The sequence below is a fragment of the Lepidochelys kempii genome, chromosome 5 (genome assembly GCF_965140265.1).
Source record: "Lepidochelys kempii isolate rLepKem1 chromosome 5, rLepKem1.hap2, whole genome shotgun sequence".
Classification (NCBI taxonomy): domain Eukaryota; kingdom Metazoa; phylum Chordata; order Testudines; family Cheloniidae; genus Lepidochelys; species Lepidochelys kempii.
The window spans coordinates 114,440,985-114,455,701 of record NC_133260.1 but is presented as its reverse complement, the minus strand read 5'-3'; the positions used below and the strand labels follow the sequence as shown (position 1 = coordinate 114,455,701).

The following is a 14,717-nucleotide window of genomic DNA, read 5'->3' as shown; positions in this document are numbered from 1 at the left end:
GGGATAGCCTGGCTCCTGGCAGTGCGGCACCGACAGCCTAGGGGGGAAGCCAGGCTCCTGGCAGGGAGCTGCTTGTGGAGCTGAGAGCTAGGGCTCTCAGACCCCTGCACTGCCCCTCTTAATTCAGTGGAAGCACTCCAGATGAGGAGGATAGTGTGGACACTAACAATGTTGTAAATTGACCTAACAACTTCATTTTATAGTGTAGAAATGAGTGTTTGCTTTAGGATGAAGGCTTGCCAATTAATAATAGTTGAGAACTACACATTAGGAACTGTTAGACTAGCTTTACACAGCAGCAAATTTCTGCTCATATCTCATACTCTGCTTGCAAAATAGCAGCACTGAAAATGAATTTGAAATAGATTATTAGTGACTGATATCTATTCCAGACCATGCAACAGTAAAGAAATTAAGTTCAAAGAAATGCTAATTAACTCAAAAGTGCACCGACTACCTGGAATGACATGAGTTCAAAGGCATTTGTACCAGGTTCTTTTCCTTGGCCAGAACTATAATCAGTTGATTTTAGCACAGATTTATAACCAAAACAGTGAATACTTTGATCCCACAATTTCTTGGAGATCAAAGATTCATATATACCACTGTACTTAAGTAGACCCCAGCACAAAGACCAGGCTGCAGTCTGTTCTAAAGACCTAATGCACATGTAAGTCTTGTCAGGTGTTAGCATACATAAAATGGAGACAGATTTCCCTTTACCCCTTTGACTATTGCAAGAAAAGAGCCAGCTTTTGGAAAAGAAGATGCTTTGAAGATTGAATCAACAAAAAAAATAACTCCTGATTGGTATTTTTCTCTTTGTTTTTACCCTAATTAAATTGTTTGGGAGGCTCACAATAAAGACTGCCTCCCTTGCATTGTATTTCTTCAGCTTTGACTTAAAAGGCAAGCTCTCTCGTGTAGCGTATCAACCCTTTGTCATTGTTCACTGTAACTTTATTTTGAACAACGGTGGTTAAATTGAGCAGAATGTACATTGTTGTTGTCTTTAATTGTAATGTAGGCTTGATCTAAGTGTAGGCTAGGGCTACAAACATCATGTCACTTCCAGTCTTGCAGCATAATTTTTATTACAGTAGAATTTTCAGCCATGCAAATGCCATAGAGAAGCTATTGGGATATTTTTCTCTTCTAAAATAATTGTACAGATGCTGCACTTGGTTAAGTTAAAAAAAATCTAACTTATTTTAGTTGATTTGCAGAGATTTCTGCCTATTCCGTGTGAGTGGATTTTTGTGTGTGTGAAGTCCACACACTTGCACAGTTAAGACTTGAACTGGAACTCTCATAGGCCCTAATTCTGCAGTTTGATCTATGTGCACAGACATCTGTAATCGGGCGGTACTCCTACTTGAAATCCCACGAAAGTCAAAGGTGTAAAGGTTCACCCACTTAGATCACATTGCAGGACTGAAGCCAGGGTTGTTTATACATGATGAGCTATAAGGAAACCTCTCTGTGGGTGAGCTTTTGGGATCTCTGCAAAGCATTTCTCAGCTGTAAATCCCTCTTACATACATAGCAGTCAGTTGATTAGTCCTTTCATAATAAACTCTCTTCTTAACAACATTAAGTCTCAGGTCTCCAGTATGCAATGTGAACTAAAATGAATGTGGAGAAAAATAAAAAAGAGGAAAAAACTTGCTCAGCAAGGTTCATTCAACAAATGCAGTCTGACTAATGTCCACAATACTGTCTGGTCACTATGGGCTCCATGCACTGCTTACTGGACTCCATAAACTGTCCTTAATCTGCAGGAGCAACTCTGTCATAGGGACTTGCACGCAATGTAAGTGGGACAATATGGCCAGGGGCCTGGAGCAAACTATGACGCAGAAGTGAACTCTGAAAATTGAGGACATTACCCAGCTCCCATTGTAGTCATTCTTTTCATTTATTTCAAAAGGAGGGGGATGAGGTCTTAAGCCCCTCCATGCCATGAGACCATCAGGCTTGTGTGTGTTCAGAGGTCAAACTATTTTTCCTCTTCAGGCTTATGGAAATCACTAAAATACCACCAGTGAATTTCATATAAACAGACATAATTCCTAGTATGAATCCAGTAGAGTTGTTGAAACTGACAGAAACAAGAAGATATGGGGGGGGGGGAAGAGAAGGGTAGATCCTAGGTTCATGTTGCCTGTATCATAGAGAGTACCTGATCTTGCAAGTTGCTTGATTTGAGCTTAACTCTCAGTAGCTGAAGGCACTCAGAACTCTCCAGACTGGGACCAGGATTGGCAACTCCTCTATTACTCCTAGCTCAGCAACACATTTAAGGTCAGCTTCAAAGTCTGTTGAAGGAAAGAGACAGTCTTCCATCGCCATCAGTGGGCTTTGTATCAGGTCTTTAGTCCTCTATAGAAAGATGCATGTTAATGTTAAAAAGAATTATTTTTAAATGGATCAAATAAGAAAGTTAAATTATTTCCAAAAGTATTGTATTGCCTATTGAAAATAATAGCAAATGGTCACATGAACATTGTTAATTAAAAACAAAATGTATAGGTAGGGATGGGACTGACCTGAGTAGTGAAATAACTGCTTGGGTACTGCATAGATTCATAGAGCTCAGACTGGCCTGGTATTCCTCTCTGGTAGCAGGACTGGATTTAAGGCATCTTAATGGGAAGGCATCTTATCTCAGTAGGTTGGTGCACCAAGCTGCTGACCTGGAGGAGGAGACAAAAGATATTTAGTGGAAAGGTTTGATTAAAACCAGCCAATTCCCTGGGGGAAGGAGATTCCTTTGTAGCCTCGGGCACGGGATACTTGCAGGTTTAAGCTAGTGTAAATGGTGGATTCTCTGTAACTTGAAGTCTGTAAATAATGATCTGAGGATTCCCCAGGAAAGGAGCATTGGAGCTAAGTCCTCCAAGCAGCCTAGAGAGACTGCGCAGGAAACAGCCAATCCGGGAGAGGCTGCAAGGGGCTAGCCAATCAGAGAGTTGCAGGATAGTTTAAAAGGAGTTGAAGTGCAGCCCATAGTCAGTTCTTTGTTGGAGTCAGAGGTGTGCAGATAGTGTTCCTGGCTGGCTAAAGGGAATTGCAGTACCATGGATAGCTCAATGCTGGCAGGGAGTTGGGGAGCAGGAAGAGCTCCTGGATGGCCAGCTGGCTGCTGGGCCTGAATATAAAGAGCCCTGAGGTAAGGGTGAAGCTCTGGTGAAGGCGGGGGCGGGGGGAGAGAAGTGGCCCGGGGAACTGAAAGCAGTTTTGTTGCAGGGACACTGCTATTCTTAGGGCCTCTGGGCTGGGACCTGGAGTAATGGGTGAGCCCAGGTACCCCAATACACTACTGGGGAAGTGGCCTATAACTGGACAATGATAAACCCCAAGAAGGGGATCTGAACTACTTGTTTTTGCATTCTCTGGGCCCTTCTGGCCTCAGATTGGGCCACTGTTGCCTCTGTGGATACAGAAGGAAGGAAGCTCTGTGGGTACAGCCCAATACCACTGCCAGGACTATTAAAGACTTGCAGACACACCAGACCAAATGGGGTGTTTGTGAGAGGTGGGTGCCGTGCCATTACAGAACTCCAAATGTTTTTCTTTGAAAAAAAAAAGGTACATTTTGCTCATTCCTAATGCATAATTAGTTACTGTGCTGTTTTCAACAGCAATGGTATGGTGTGGCTCCTGTCACGTTATCAGCAATAGAACATGAGAGAGTGATGACTATTAACTTAAAATTTACAAACAGGAGATCTTCTCAAACACAAATAGTTTGCAAAATGCTGGATGAAAATTATATAAAACCAGTTGGAGATTGTTTTGTCACTACTTTGCTTTTTCCTCACTTAATCTTCTTGCACTTCCCAAATGTATGTATCTCAATTCACTTCTCATATCACCCCAACACCATGGTGAGAGTTTTTCACATCTATTTGCAAACTGCAAGCCCATTCCTCTCAGCTAGTGTAACTGCCAGTACTCCCCTCAACCTGCCTGATATATGTAGCAAGGACACGGAGCCAAAGTCAACAGGAGGTACTTGTAAGTGAGAATTACTCATATCAGGTATTAGGTCCATTAAACCCCAGAAAACTAGTGATCCTCTTCAAAAGATGAGTAGACCTTTGAACCAGCCCAAGTAGAAACTGAGCCCATACTACCTGTCCCAATATGGGCTAGCTGAAAATTTTCCATTTAAACTTTTTTGACCAAAAATTGGTTTTTCACTTAAAAAATCACAAATTGTCTATTTCTCCCCCCTCCCAAAAAAATCAAATTTTCATCTGAAAACCAAGAGCTTCACTGAGGGCATTTTGGGTGAAAACCGTCAAACGGATAAATGTTGTTGTCTGAAAACATTTTGTTTTTTGGTGACAAGTTGGAATTTTCCATTGGGGGAGAAAACCTCATTTACCAAAACACTCTAGTCCCACCTTCTATGCAAGATTCAGTGCTTTGTGAGACAGGGTTTCCAATTAGTTCTGGCAAGATGCCCAGTCAGAGGGCTTGGGTCTTCTCCCATGCAGCCTTCTATTAGGACACTAACTCCCCAGGGCCTGAGTCTCATCCCATTTACACTAAGGCTGCTTTAAACTGGGAGTAAATTACAGTCACCTCTACTTTAAGATTCCTTTATGTTGTCAGTGATGTAAAGGTGCCTTGGTTTACATGGGAATCAAACCAGAGGGCTAAATAAAGCTGATAGCATTCATTGGGCTTAATTTATCACTGTGTTTGGATTAGCTTAAAACTGGATGGAAGTAGGGTAACCATATGTCATGATACTAGGGGTTTTGTCTTGTATATGCAAATACACCCCTTGCCCCCCCTCCCCCAAAAGGTGTCCTGATTTTTCTCACTTGCTACCTGGTTACCCTAGATGGAAGCCGTGTCCATTCCATAAGGTACACTGTCCTCTGCTGGTAGTGGCTAGGTCTCCTAGCGATGAATGACCCTGCTACAAATTCAGCTGTGAGTGGTAGGTCTTTTAGCTCAGGCAGTAAAGGCTCCCACATCAAGATTCAGAACTCCAAGGTTCAATCCCCACAATTGACAGCCCACCTGGGTTGTTGGCATTACATGGCATTCACAACACAGTGGTGAATCTGACCCAATGTATTCAGCACAGTTGATAGTTGGCTATATTAATGAAGAGTCTGTGTTAATTCCAGCTCCTTGTAAGAGGTGAGTCAACAGCTTCCACCTGGTCTCACTGCAGCATGCTGGTAGCTTTCCCTTTGACATACTGCATCCCTCTAATTTCCTTTTTTAAAAGCTAGCATCTCATAAAAGTAGGTTTCTGTGAAGCTTTCACAGCCCTGTGCAGAACCTTGGCTTCCACCTACACTCACTTACACAGTCTTCTTTCACACCTACTCTGCCTGCTGGATATAAAAAGATGAAAGTTTAGAGCAGGGAGTTGTCTGCTATACTTACTGCGGTTTATACTGTGCACATCTCTGTAAACTGTGGCACTGGCTACTCTGTCCTGTGTATCCAATTCAAATAAACCTTTAACTGTACTGTAGTGGGAACACTTTCAGCAGGAGACAGATATGTTTTAGTCTTACACCTGCTCAGCCAAAAACCCTCTGTTCAGCAAAGAGAGCCTGGTGTGTAAATCACCAAAAACACAGGCAGGTTGAGTTGATCTGAACCTGGTAACTATGGTTCACCTGTCGCTATCAGGCTTTTCTGCATTCACAGCCTGCAGCCAGAGGGGAAACTATTTGTTCTGTTCCTCTCACTAAAGCCCCCACCTCTGGGCTGTCAGTCAAAGTGCTGTCACTATCTGCATTAATATTGAAATAAGCATTAAGCATCACAAAACAATAAAGACTGGCTTGAGAGGTGCCAACAACTCACCAATTTAATCTGAATCAGATTAAATATTCATTTTGATAAGCTCTGAAAAAGTCTTTTTCTTCTTTAACACTCCTTTAACTTTCAGATCAATCCATGCAGGAAGGAGGAGAGAGAGGGCTGAGTCTGTACTTCTGAATCCATTCTAAAGGTGGCGTTTGGCAAATAAAAAAACATTGTTTGATTTCCCTCCACACATACCCCTTCCCCCTCTCCATTTCTTTGTAATCCCAAATTTGGCAAAAACCCTGAAGCAAATTATTGGGCGGTGGTGATGGGGAGGAAGTGAGACATTTAAAATGTCTGCCAGATATACCTATCAAATTATTAATTTCTCAAACTGCTTAAGGTTATTTAAATTCATAGCTTTTTCAAACCACTGACAAGGTTTGCACACTGTGAAGAAAATGAATATTGTTAAGGGTTAAATGGACAGCTTCACACTATAAATGCATTATAAATTCACCTGTCAGTCTCCTACTGACTTTACTCTTATTATTTTACAATCAGGGATTCTTCATAATTGTGGACCAGGCTGACAATTTGCATGACAAGAGGAGAATTCAAAGAAAAGTGACCTAGGTACATAACAACAACACTCTTACACAAAAGAATAACATTGACACTGACATGCATTGAATGGAGTATATAGGTAAACACAGAACTACATTACATATTTGTGTGTGATCACACACATGTATGTATTATATGTGGGCATCAAATGTCAGTGGATTTGGGTGTCTGGCTCCTTTGAAAATCCTACCACACATATACGTAGGCAACAGATGTAATAAAAGTATTAACAATGCCCCTTTATGTGCATCACCTGCATTCTGCCTGCTGAGCTGTCTCCACTGAAACTATAACATCCAAAACCTCTGTAAGCTGCTTCAATCAGCTGTTTATTTAAAAAAAAACCACAGCAATGTACCAGAGAAATGTCATCCTTTCCCTCAAATGTGGAATTTCTTTTCCCCCATCCCCCAAAAGTTACACTGGCTTGAGGCATAGGATGGGAATGTCCTGGACCAGTGACAGGTTTAAAGTCCAATATCTTATAACACCACAGATCTAGATAAGGGACTTCATACGTCTGGCAAGGAATGAATTAGATACAGTACTTGTTTCTAGCCAATACTGCACTTCTCTCCCTGAGTTGTCCAAATCGTCCTATTATAAATATGTCAGTGGTATGTATAGAAAAGCTATTTAGAATGCCTTAGTTTTAATCTTCCATCAACCCACCCGCACCCTCCTTCTAAGCACTGGACTCATGATTATTTAGTCACCAGGCTTTATTGGTGGAGGAAAACAAGTAGTGGTCTTAATTCAAAAACAAACAAAAAAGCCACTGAAAACCCTCTAAAACCTTACTAAATATCTTTTTGTAGATTGTGTGGTATACAGAAAATACCTGACTGTGGGGTTAGATTGAAAGGTTTTGGTTCTGATTTAGCAAAGCACTTCTGCACATCAGAGGCATTATTAGCTATGCTGGTTTTTTGGTCTTCATTACTGTAGTACCTGAATTCCTCATAATCTTTATATAGATATATCTCCTCATAATAAATCCTGTGAGGTAGGGAAGTGCTGCTATTCCCATTTTACAGATGCGAAACTGAGGCACGAAAAGGCTAAGTGACTTGCCCAGAGTCATGCAGGAAGAGTATGGAGGAGTAGGGTCTTGAACTAAAGGTGCCCAAATCACCTAGTGCCCTAACCACTGGACTGTCTTTCTTTGTCACCTACTTGGAATTACCATATAACTCACTTGTCACTTTGCTCCTTGTGAGTAATAAAGCCACCCCAAATTCATAACTTTATATCACGCTCTCCCACCCCTCAAAGTCCTAGAACCCAGGCTCCAGCGCAAGCCCATAGGTCTACACTGCAATGAAGCAGCCCAAGCCCCATGAGCATGAGGTGTTATGTAGCCACACCCTTAAGGGTTTGGGCTCCTAATGCCTATTTTGCTTTTGAAAATTAGACTCAGGAACGCAAGTCACTGAGGCCCTTCTGAAAATATTACCTTTATAAATTAGTTGAGATAGACAGGTCCACAGCAAGGATCTATCAAAACCAGTGTCCGCGGTATACTCGCTCCCCTCTTTCAATTTCTTTAGCTCAAATCTGATGGATCTTAATTTTTCCAGACTGGAACCATATACTCTTCATGACCAATTATTTGTTTTCTTTGATAAGGAGTCCAAGTGCAAAGTTCCTTGCAGGAAGTGTTAGTGAAGAGTCTGCTGGTGGAGAAACCTCCATGACATGTTGCCCCTGAGGGATCCCTAGTGAGAGAAGGCTACAGACAGAGATGGGAAAGATACGTGGTGTATTAGACCCAGGGACATGGAGGTAAAGGAGAGCTGTTTCACACACAAATACGAGAGGGGGATTCTGAACCCTTTTCACTGCCCCAAAATACCTCCAGGTGACAGCAGCAGAGGCATGACTTCATTTCGCAAGACAGCAGTAGGTGGAGTTGGCAAGAAGAGAGGTTTAACTGTTTCTCCCCGTGGCTCTGCTGCCATAGACACAGAAGCCATGAAGCTGAGGAAGGAGTGCAGAGGTGATGAAGATTCCATGGGTGCTTGAGAAGATGGCAGGAATGGGTTATTGTATTGGAATTACTTCCTCCCCTGCCCCACCCAGCATAAAACATATGGTGGGATGACCATGAGACGCTGGTGTAAGGACATCTATACTAGTTTTACCACATGGGGAAAGCCCTAAGCAAGGGGAATCCTCCTCTGCCTAGTTAAGACAGCTCCTTGTGCCCTGTGCTCCACCAAGGAAGCACAAACAGGATAGAAAAGGACCAAGAATGTGGCCCTAGATCTTATTAAGGTCTTACAAATAAGTTTCACCTTGTCCTTTTTTTTTAAATAAGACCTTTCAAAAATAGTTTTTGAATAATTTTCAATACATGAACATTCTCTCCCTACTCCTCCCCCGCAGGCCCCTCCTGAATTCAGTCTTTGGGGGGAGGGATAGCTCAGTGGTTTGAGCATTGGCCTGCTAAACCCAGGGTTGTGAGTTCAATCCTTGAGGGGGCCATTTAGGGATCTGGGGAAAAACTGGGGATTGGTCCTGCTTTGAGCAGGGAGTTGGACTAGATGACCTCCTGAGGTCCTTTCCAACCCTAATATTCTAAAAATGATTTATCTGAGTCATCCTACATTTGGGCAAAAATGTTTCCTGCTGTCCACAAACCACATATGCAAACTTGGAAGCTTTTTTTTAAAGTTTGTAAAATGGGGGGCCAAAATCAGGCTTAGAATGAACAGTAAATCTTAATTTTGGAGAGGCCACTCCCTCATCATAGTAAAAATTCAGAAGTAAACTTGCCATCAGTGCCATTATTATGCAAGAAACACCAGAATCCATGATCATCATTGTGTGACTCAGAAAGCAGAAGAGGGCAAATGTATGGCTTACTCTAATGTTTGAGGAAATTCTCCCTGATGTGAGATTCAGGGTTGGGGGTGAACACCAAGTTGGAATCATCTAGGTTTACGCTAGTTTGAAGGCTTGGGTATTTCTGTTGTTGTACCCTACTAAAGCCATATATTTGTTCCCTTGAATAACAAGAGAAAAATTGTGAGCAGGCTGAAAGTCGGGGGGGGGGGTGGAAAGAAGGAACCAGCCCCTGCTGGTTTGTGATTTTAAAACAAATGTAATACAAGACAAAAGCAGTGCTTTGCTTGGCTTTGTTTACCGCATCAACTGCTAATTATGCTTGAGATGTTAAAAAATTATTGAAGGATGAATTTAAAAAAAAACCAAACTACAGAGACTAAGCCTAGTGTAAACTGATTTCCGCAGACATAAAACAAATGTCATCTTTTCTCCTTCAACCACAGGCAGTCCACATTAAAATACTTTGAGACTAGACCTAGAGATTCCATGTCACCCTGATTATAGTCTCTTCCATTTGAACCTGAGTGCATCTCTCTCTCTCTCTCTCTCTCTCTCTGTCTCTGTTCCCTAAAATTAGATTGCTATCTCCCTGAAATGATGACATGCATATCTGTTGAATAAAGATTAAAGAACAAGGCTACAGGGGAGAAAAGATAATATATATTACAGAATCCCACTGGTGAAAGTAGTAAACATATGGAAAAAAATTGCTAAATGAATCAAGAGGCTGTAATTTTCTCAGGATCCGAACTAAAGGCAGGGCATCCCATGAAAGCTCAAGGTTGCAGAAGAGAACTTCCATCTTTGTCTCAGATGTAGAATGGCTAAAAATTACTTCAGCTGAAAGATGAGACCACAGGATAAGTCAGTGAGGCTTTTTCTGTCTGAGACAGTAGTTGCAGGGTGTCTCTTTATTAATTCCTTGTACTGTCTTGGTACCACCCCAATTTCCAGGCATTCATGCTCCATGAACATTTGTCAAATCTTGAATTACTAGTGATTATGCTGATGATGTCACAAAAGGCCAAATTTTAAGTAGATGGAAAAACCTGGTCTTCCATAAATATGAACTTGTATTTGCATTCTCAACATTTGTGCATGTGATAACCACAATTGTGAGTGGAAATAGAGCATTTAGATTTTTAAATACTCATTTGTATGTGCAGAAGTCTGATTTTTTTTATGCGCTGAGTTGTGATAACTCTCTACTCATATTTTTGCACACGAACTTCAGGCCTCCTTTTAAAATCTTCCGCAAATGGCTATACTTGTAAAATTGACTCTTAAAATTGTACACACAGGTTCTGTGCTTTCAAAACTACAAACCTTGCATATACGATACTCATTTGTGAGCAAATAATTGCTTGTGAAAACTTTGCAGCCACAATTTCAGAGGCTGCAGTGGAGTCCACACACATTTAACACACACTTTTCAACTAAAAGGAGAACTTGTTATCCTCTCTCTCCCTCTGTGGTTTGTTGCAAACTGTAGTCTTATAGAGCACTTGCCTGTAGCAGATAGAGCTCTGGTTCGTCACATGATAGTTAGTGCCTTAACTGGGTTCCAGCTGGTAAACTGAATTCAAAGAGAGCTTAAATACTTACCTAATATTAGTTTTCTATGTAAGCAATTGCAGCAAGAATGTTGTTAGGTCACCAGCTGAAAGGGAGATGGTCCATGAACATGTTACCATGTGGGCCACACTATGAATAAGATTGAGAATCCCTAATCTAACACCTATTTTATGCTGCATCCATCACCTGGATCTGTCTGTCATTTACCTGATCCATACAGATATATTGGGACATTGTTTGCTATTAGTGATGATAATTGCATTTGCTTTCTCACAGCTTAGCTGCAGCTTCTTGTACTTGAATTGGTCCTTTACTGTAGCCATAACTAATGAACAGGTAGTTCTCCGTTGTGGCAGCATCCCATTGATTTCTCTCAAACCCTCTCTCCCCTCACCCCACCCCCCAAGTTCTACTGAAATCACAAAGTAGCCCCATGGCATATCTGACACTAGGCAACCCTGGAGGCTGCATGCCAAACAGCAAAGATACCAATAAGCCTCTGCTTGTGACATTGCATTTTGTTACCATGGAAATAATAGTGAGATTACAAACTGAGCATTGTATCTTCACCAGAAGTTTAATTAGCAAATTCAGCACCCAGCACTTTGGATTAGTGAATTTCAATAAACTCAATCATAACGTCACTGTTGGAGTCAATAGTTACACTCAGTTTGGCTCTTCTGGGGTGAATTTGGCTCACGTAGCTTTGATAGCCAGGAAACACTATGATTGGAAAAAATATAATCTGAAAGGTTGTAAATTTTTATTCCAGTGGAAATAAGAGTAGGAAAGTCCAGTTTCAATACCTGTGCAGTTTATGGAGCAAGTCAATATTTCATAGATAATTTATGGTTGTCCCTATTTTACTGTTTCTTAATACTTGCATTTCATAAATATTACCAAGGTATAAGGCCAAAGAAAGGAAGCCACATAGAAAACAACTGATTTTCACCCTAAGAAATTAATTGGCCATTTCAAGATGAAAGACACTAGCAACTCTCACTGAAGTCAATGTAGGCTATCTGTACTTAACACCTGTTAAATGGAGGCCATTTATTACAGTGGCTTTAGGCAGCCAAGTATGAAAACATTGGCCTTCAAATTACATTGGGCCCTTTCATGTCATGCCAAAACCTTGCACTGTATATTAACTCTCATTCCTTCAACATGGTTTACTAATGGTCACATTTAATTAGAGCTGGTCAAAATATTTTTAATTTTTGACAAAGAACCCAGCTCCCAAAACCTATTTTGAGGAATTTTTTTCCACTTGCCAACAAGCCATAAAGATGGCTGACATTTTTAATTTTTGAAAAACGTTGGGGGGTGGGACATAAAAAAGTTCAGAAAAAGTGTCTGTAATTTGTCGGTGTTCCCCAAACCCAGCTCTACCTTGAACATAGCTTAGGTATCCAGAAGGCAAAGGTACCACTGATTAGCATTAGACAACGATGGTTTTGATTGTTTCATTGTGTATGCTCTTTTGAGAGAGAGAGAAATTGAGTACACAAGCTGTTTACTGGGTATGGGTATTTCAGGTGCACCTTAAAAGCCGTTGTCCTGTCTGCTCTGATCAGATCATAAGGAACAGTGAAAAAGGGAGAGACAGAAACAGGAAGTCCCATCCCATGAACATCCTGCGCAGGGTATAGCCAGAATGGTGGTTGTGCTCCCTAAATACTAGAGAAGGTGAAGCAGTCTTCTTTCTAGTTTACCTATCGGTGTAGGCTCTTAGGATATGTCTACACTGCAGTCAGAGTTGTAATTGCAGCACCTGTAGACATACCCAAGCTAAATTGGGTACCAGTTGCAGTAAAGCTGCATCAGTACTGGCATCAGAATGGGCTTACAAACCTTTCCAGAACCGTAGGTATGCACTTGGACGGTAAGCCTTTTATATGTGCTTCCATAGTATATGTTAGAGACAAACAGGGAGTTGGTGGAAGACTGGAAGTTCTCCAGCAATTGACCCAGTTTACTAGGAAAGAATCCTAGAGTGTCTCAGCACAAAGAACCCTATGCCCCAGACACAGATGGGTAAGTGCAGAAACACTGAGGACACAGTAACGCAGGTATGGCTTTCCAGGGGTGGGAGTGCTGAGACCCCAGATGCTCAACCTGGATGGTTGCCCTCAGGCCTAACTGTGCAGTGTAGACATTGTGGCTTCAATCCAATTCTTAGTGCAGATGTGTCAGTTCACTCACCCAGGTGTGTGTGCGCACACGCTCTCTCTCACTCACAAAATCACAGCTGGAACCCTCCGTCATATGGGAGGCCAAGAACTGAACAGGCTTAGGGACTTCTTCTGAACTTTCACTCCATTCTACACTTTTTCACCTCTTTAAATTTTGCATTTTGTTCTGCAAAACTTTATGGAAACAGCTACATTTCCACCTTGTTTTACATTGAAATCATTCAAAACCATGGACCTGACATGCTTTTGATGTGAACCCATAACTCAGCCCAGTTTTGTGTTTTTGCTTTTTGTTTTTTAAAAAATCCCTGAATGTTTCAATTACCCTGGTCTAAATTCAGTGTTTTAATGAAACTTGAAGTCATCCGCATTTCACGTGGTTTTGTGTTTCATGGCGAATATTTTACAGAGCTTTGCCAAACAAACATTTACTTTTGAGACATCCACTCACTTTGTCATTCCATCAATTTGTAAGGCTATTACTTGAAACAAACACATTTATCTCCACAGCTCAGGGGAAAAAAATTGTTGCCAGCAAAAAGAGCTTGGTTTGGGACTTGCAATCTTTAGACAAACTCATTGCAAATACTAGCTGGAGACTTTCCCTCCCCTTTACTCAAATTAAATGGGTGTGTTTTGTTTCAAAAGCAGATCAAAAAATAAAAAGGGGGGGGGAGAACTCTTTCCCAGAGCGTTTATACTCCAGGCTCAAACCTCCAGTTTTTTTTTAAATTTATGACATAGAAATTGTATTAATAATTCATAAGCTATATTAATGGCTGAGTTAAAACTTTAACAAGTTGGTGTTACAAAACTGTCAAAGATGTAACAGTGCTGCCTTCTTTAATTTCAGCTGTTTCTGATGAAGCGTAGGGAAATGCCTTTTGGTGTGCAGTGTTACCAATTATCTGACAGAGCCAGAGTGTATTTCCAGCTCATCAGAAATAAGAGCACAGAATTAAATCTCCCGTGTGAAACTCATCATTTACATATTTATGATTCAGAAATGATAATAAGGCTAATGAGAAACTCACATAGTGCCTTTAAAAAGTCAAGCCAATCTTACAGTTAATTTTCAACAGATAAAGCTTCCCTGCTACACAGTAGTCAAAAGATAAAATCTGTTGATTGCAGTTTAGTTTAATTAGATGTTACCAGTTATTTGTGTGGGTCTATACATACTTTACATCAAGGGATTAGTTACATAAACTAGGGCTCTCAGAGCTAGCGGTGAACAGACAAGGGCAAAATACTGAATATATATATATAAGGTTATTTCTGTGTCCATGTGGGCATAAGCAAGTATAAGATGCATATGGAAGAAACCCATAAATCTCCTTTGGATTGGCAAATGCTCCATTAAAACCTCTGAGCAACAGCAGCTGTGTGCGGTAAAACCAAGTTCTAATGTAGATAATATGTTGGGCACTCATGATTATGCTCATTAAGAAGTGTACTATACAAAGCAGAGTCATTTCAATATGCTTGTGTAACCCTCATGCTTGTCTCATACAGCATCATTAACTAAAGAGGTGATCTCTTCCCACCCACCTTCATGCCCACACTGCAGTATATTAAAAAAAAAATAGCTTCCCAGAAGTCACTGGGTGTTCTGATGCCAGCAGATGACCCTTTTTGTACATAATACAGGCTTCAGTTGACTGTGGGCATTCTGATTTGTGC

At 41.1% G+C, this 14,717-nt stretch overlaps 1 long non-coding RNA gene across 1 annotated transcript in view; it reads right to left on the bottom strand.

Moving 5' to 3' along the window:
• Positions 1-2,078: 2,078 nt before the first annotated feature.
• LOC140912127 (uncharacterized) overlaps positions 2,079-14,717 on the bottom strand; it is a 63,939-nt gene continuing 51,300 nt past the window's right edge. The window contains exons 3-4 of the long non-coding RNA XR_012159231.1: positions 2,550-2,696; positions 2,079-2,382 (exon numbers count right to left, since the gene is read on the bottom strand). This is a non-coding gene — a long non-coding RNA (uncharacterized lncRNA). The remainder of the gene's footprint in view (positions 2,383-2,549; positions 2,697-14,717) is intronic.